The sequence below is a fragment of the Ochlerotatus camptorhynchus genome, unplaced genomic scaffold (genome assembly GCF_037179485.1).
Source record: "Ochlerotatus camptorhynchus isolate MF236.1 unplaced genomic scaffold, CSIRO-AGI_Acam_v1.1 ptg000432l, whole genome shotgun sequence".
Taxonomy (NCBI): domain Eukaryota; kingdom Metazoa; phylum Arthropoda; class Insecta; order Diptera; family Culicidae; genus Ochlerotatus; species Ochlerotatus camptorhynchus.
Window position 1 is genome coordinate 7903938 of NW_027040918.1, and position 6000 is coordinate 7909937.

The 6000-nt window shown below is 40.5% G+C and overlaps 1 protein-coding gene across 1 annotated transcript in view; it reads right to left on the reverse strand.

Moving 5' to 3' along the window:
- The window catches only part of AstC (Allatostatin C), a 53974-nt gene extending 52377 nt beyond the window's left edge, over positions 1–1597 (reverse strand). Inside the window, exon 1 of the mRNA XM_065234276.1 lies at positions 1291–1597. The gene's annotated coding sequence lies outside the window, so the exon portion shown is untranslated. The remainder of the gene's footprint in view (positions 1–1290) is intronic.
- Positions 1598–6000: the final 4403 nt, after the last annotated feature.

The window sequence follows — 6000 nt, forward strand, 5'->3', positions numbered from 1 at the left end:
TGTTCAAATTCAAAGAACTTGGATGAAGTTTATGGAACTACGTAGAAGTTGTGATAATTTTCAAAAATTAACTATGTAGATGATCAAGAAACGTTGGAGTAATTTTTCCGAACATCAGGAATTGTTTTGCCACTAGCGAGTACAGTTCTGGAGATAGATACAAATAAAATTAAACTTGTTTCACTCATATCGGTTCAACCATCTTCAAGAAAAGTGAGTGAGTTTGTTTTCCGTCGATCTTGTTTTCCATCATGCTGAGCACCAATGCTACCGACGCCAGGGAGGCACCTCCCATACCTGGACCCTACCTATCGACCCATAAACTCATGAACCGGGGACCAACGGCTTTACTTCCCTGGCTCAGAGATGTTATGCCTCAGAACATCGCGCCGGTGCCGACTGATATTGAACCCAGGCCTGCTGGGGTTAAAGGTAATCACGCTTACCACTAGGTGCATCCATCTCCGAGAAAGAAGAGTGACTAACACAGACTTGTCATTTTTATTGATATCTCCAGAACCAGACATCCGAATGAGATGAAATGAAGTACGGTTCTACGGGAACACAAAAAACACTAATTGAAACTAGTTTCTCTCAAATCGGTTCAGCCAAAAGGAGTGAGAAAACATACACATACATTGCGTGCACACATACAGACACTTTACGATATCGTCGAGTTGAGCCGATCGGTATATTACATTTGACCCTCCGGGTCTTCGATCAAACATGTGTTTTCAAGTGATATTATATATTAAACATTAATACGAGAAAACCTTTACAAATAACTCCACCAACCATTATATGTCTGAACTCTAGAGATCGGAAAATTAATATTGAAAAATTATGATCAAGACCAACAATACTGAGGAAAAGCCACAGTCAAGGACTGAAGATCTAAGTTTTCTAATTAATTAAAACCTTTTAACTTGTTTTGGGATTTCGTATTTCTAGTTAGGCCTCTTGATTAAATCATCATTAAATTTTCGTCTAAAAGTCTAAAACTTTCATCTATGAGTAAAGTTCCTAAAATCTGGGCAATATATACACTCTTGACAATGCAAGCCAAATGGTCATGACAAATTGTCAATTAACTGTATAAATAAGTAACTTAGTATTCCTAGCCTTCCAAAAAGAAACGTTCTTCATAGTCACATATTTTCCCCAATGCTATTCACCAATCAAGAAATCCGAAGCAAATTTCTTCAATCCATCAAACCAACCGCCTCCGTGATGACATTCAATTAATTCATAATTACCAATCTCAACACTTATTTTTCAAATCTTACTCACTTCAACTCTGCAGCAGCACACCAGCGTATGAAACGGCAATCTATTCCTCCGAACTTGCACCGTGTCTAGCCCAACGACCGCGTCCACGTCCACGAGCAACACGTTGTTCCGCAGGCAACAGGCAAAAAGCACAACAGCAATCGATTCAATTAGCCGCGGCCGGTAGTGGCACTCCGAAACAACACTCGGCGGCAGAACTGAACTGTTCTCTCGTAAGCACAGCACTGAAAAACTGATCCCGAGCTTCGATGGAAAACTGATCCTTCGGAAGAAAAGTTGCTCTGCGCTGTTACACTTTCACTGATAAGAGGTTAGTCGCGTTATGAGCTGCAGCACAAGAAAGCTTCAATATTTATACCTTGTTCTGAGCAGCAGCAGCAGCAACAGCCAACCAGGAAAAATAACCTAAGCGGAAAAGTCAAATTGCCCCTCGCACGCATGTTTTTCCGATGGCGATGATGACGACGACGACAACGACGATGACGATGACGATGACGGGAACGACCGTGGCGGTAGAAGGTAGAAGGTAGAAGCATTGCGATTTTCTTCTTTTGGGTGAACCCCATATTATACAGTCAGAGCGGATGGATAGATGGCGGGATGTGGACTGCTTTTTACCACTTTGTAGTCGGTGCCATTTGCGAAGGAGTATGTTTTGGTTAGACTGTGAAGTATGTTTTTTGTCGTTTTTCAGTATGACAAATTGTTTCTGTTCACTTGATAGTTGGTCAATTTCAACTCAAGTCGTACCGTCAACGTTCAACTTTATTTAAAATTAATTAGCTGGGTGTAGTTACTTCAAAGAAGGGATTTGGTCCAACGAATTTAGTCAATGAGCTAAATGAATCTAGAGCATTATCATTTTTCAACAATATCAAATCTTCAACGTGATCGACGATAGGTCATCATATGCCTTAACCTCTTCTTATAACATTATTGGCGGTGGGGGAAGCGTTCAATATTTTAGATTTATTCAAATTAGTCATTACAGAAGTTCAGAGAAGCCGGCGCCGGGTGTGTAGTGGTAAGCGTGACTGCTTTCTAACACCCCGATGGGTCTGGGTTCAATCCCAGCCGAGGTCGGTGGGATTTTTCTGAGGCATAAAAATCTGTGGTCACGTCTTCCTTAGGAAGGGAAGTAAAACCGTTGGTCCCGGCCCATGTGTGTTGAATGGGTGCGATATCGCAGGTGTGGAAAAGCTGCCTTCCTGCACATTCGATTGCCGTCAATGGATGGCAATCGATGTCCGTCGTTGATTGGCACTAGATTGCGGAACAGAGACCGACGTTAAATAAAGGAAAGAAGAGAAGTTTAGAGACCTTCCTTATTATAATATTGAGACTATTTACTATTAAATCGTAAGACTCAAGGGCAATTCACAGAAGTAAAGAGATTACATAGAATTTCGTAGAAGTTTGGGAAACTTCGCAAAAGTTCAGGGAACGTTGCAGAATGTCAAGTAACTTCATAGATATTCAGGAAACTTTGTAGAACTTTTTAAAACTACGTATAAGTGCAGAGAGTTTTGTAGAACTTCACCAAATTTTGAAGAAATTATGAGAAATTTGAAGAATTTTATCAAATTTTGCAGTAATTTAGCGAACTTAAGATAAATGTAGCAAATTTTGTAGAAACCCGGGGAACTTCATTGAAGTTCAGGATTTTTTCCTTAACTTCATTGGACTTCTTAAAAACTTCAATGATCTCTTCAGAGGACATCGTAGAAATTCAGGAAAATAAATAGAAATTCGGGTACCTTATTAGAGTTTCAGTGAATTAAGTAAAAAAGGAGCATTATCTAAATAATGGAAAGCTTCGTAGAAGCAAGTACAAGTTTGGTTAACTCAATTGAAATTAAGGGAACATTATTTAATTTCAGGTAACTTCATAAAAGTTTCAGGACCTTCTTTCAACTTTAAGGCACTTGGTTAAAGCTTAATGTACTTGAAATAGTTCAAGGTATTTCGTAGAAGTTTTGAACATTTGTAAAACTTCAGGGAACTTAGCAGAAAATCATCTAAATTCAGGAACTTCAAGGAAATTCGTAATTATTCTTAATAGGTCAGCATATAAAGTACAAATTTTAGAAGATAAGCTAATTACGTTGAAATTCGAGGAACTTTGAAATAAATCAGAGATGTGCATTATGTGATGAACTAGCCCTCGGCTAAACATCACTTTAAAAACAAAATAGATGGGCATGAAATGTAGTATACTTTCTCGGCCATCTTTGTAGAAGCTCAGCGAACGTTTATAAAGCTCAGGGAATTTCGTTGAATCTCAGGGAATATTTAACACTTCGAACACGATGCCTTCGGTAAAATGTGTAACGGTAAACTTGTAATGTTTGAAAAATCAAAGCTCATCAACCGACTATCGCTGACAGAACGTTTTGTCACGCAGTGAGAGGTAGAGTCATGGCAAACAACTAATGGTCGCTACGCACAGGCAAAACGTAACACTTGCTACTGATGGTGAATAGCCCAACGAAAACAGTGAAGACTTCTGCAGTACTGATGAGAAATAGCGAAACGACAGAAGAAAATTCAAACAATGCCTACGACGTTGTTACCGTTTTGGTTCCTGTACCCTATTGGTTCACTTCAAGCGAGAATAATCAGGAGATAGCAAGAGCGAGGAATAGGGTATATGTGTATTCATTGTGAATTCAATCTGTATGTCAGTTTCTTGTATGCAATATTGTCTTGTTTTGAATGTAAGTAAATATGTACTCCCAAACCAACGGTCTAATTAAAAATTGTAACCCAGTCACACCAACAACACATAACACAGAACACATAACGGGAAGGAGTAAAGATGAAAATGGGCGTTGGAAACAGGAGAAGGATAAGGAACAAGGGATGGTGGAAAAGTGGGAGGGAGGTGGAAATGGGCTTAGGTCAAGGGGGAAGCTACTGGGTCAAACTGAAGAGAAGGTTCTCTTTCACTTCAGCCATTGCGCGAGATAGATCGATCTGCAAAGTTTGCTATAAGTTTTGGAAAAAAAATAGTGGAGAGTTACCAACAAATACTGGCTAACACCACCTAATCCGGAGTCAGGTAGCACCTAATTAATAACCCGGTAGCGAAATTCCCAGCCCTAAGACCATCTCCCTTATTCCAGTCAGGACCCATTAATTACGGGCTAAACCTCGAGGGCGTCCGTTAACACGTCAACATCCGTGTAGCAAGCGTCCATCGGTATTACAACGACGACCACTGAGAGACCACCGTCGATCACCCGATCGAGTCCGAGTGCCACATCCGTCGTGCCACACGGTGACAACCGTCGAGCCCCGGCATCCACTGTGAACAGTCCGTTCATCCGCCGCCGAAAAACCCCACCCGTCATCGCTGGCCAGCAATCTACACACCCACACTACAGACATAACAAGACATACATAAGAGTAAAAGTGATAAAAAGGTGTTTTGTGCTTCTGATCAGTGTCGACAAGCCAGGAGCCGACCTTGAAGCTCTAGGGTTTCAAGCTCGAGCTAACCAACAAAAGAGGCGAGTGTAGACGATCTCCGTGGCTAGACCAGATGTTGGGGGAATTCCTTTAAACTAACCCATCTGGCTAGCTATTAACAAAGTCCAGACAGGCGCAACTGTGTGAGTTACAAACAAAGCTAATAAAATTAAACGGAAGCTGTTGAGCTCCGGCACCAACACACTCACATCAGCAAGCGAAGCAGCAACTGCTTCTAAACGAGTTCAGATGAGTGTCGTGATTGTTGGGAATGGCCAGATCGGTGTTGGATCATCGCCAAATACGACGTTCACCAGTTGATTTTTACTTCTTCGTCAACTGGATGGATGCTCATGGAGAGAACTGAACGGGTTCTGATTAGTTTCCCAAAATTTGAACACATAGAAGCAAACCGTTAAACATTTATGTGGAAATACTTTTTGAACATTGCCTTCTAGTTAGCGGCGCCAGCGGTGTAGTGGTAAGCATGATTACCTCTCATCCCAGCAGACCTGGGTGCCTTCTAGTTTTCTCCATATTCCACTGAGTAAAAGCCTGATAATGCATCTTGTGTAAGCTTATCTGAGCCACATTTTTTAAGAAGGACTTAAATGTGAGTAGGTAGGTTTATTTTAACAATTATTAAGTAATTTTTTTTAATCGCCAGAAAATTTTCCTTTCTAAAACGGGTTTTTGAGAAAAACAAGCATACGAAAAAGTTTTATTTTCACGCCAATACAAAGTAATTGCAATTGAACTTTCTGACGTTTATAACACACACTTGCGTAATCCCATGTTTAAGTGCAAAGTTTGTTATCCTCACTTTCACTCCTGACAAAAATGTTGGTTTGTTATTGTTTTCCGGTCCATCAATAATACTCGTGCATATGGAATGGACTATATGAGAGCTGCAACCAACCCCATAGACGATTTGACATAAAACTCGTCAGTGGTGATTGTGGTGGATGGTCAGTGGTGAATGCAGACATGAAAAATCCTGATAAATGTGGGCGTCTTAGTGGAATACCTGAGAGAGAGAGAAGGATTAGTAATTTCCATTTAATTCCACTACCTTATTTGCTTATCCTTGACAGATACGCGTATTTCGTCTACAATGTGCAGACTTCTTCAGTGTCTTGTACTAATAGTCGGAGTTAGCCGCATTTCGTAGTGCACATATTTCATTTAATCAAAAATATGTCATAACAGGACTGCAACGCCTATCATTTGCGAACAACA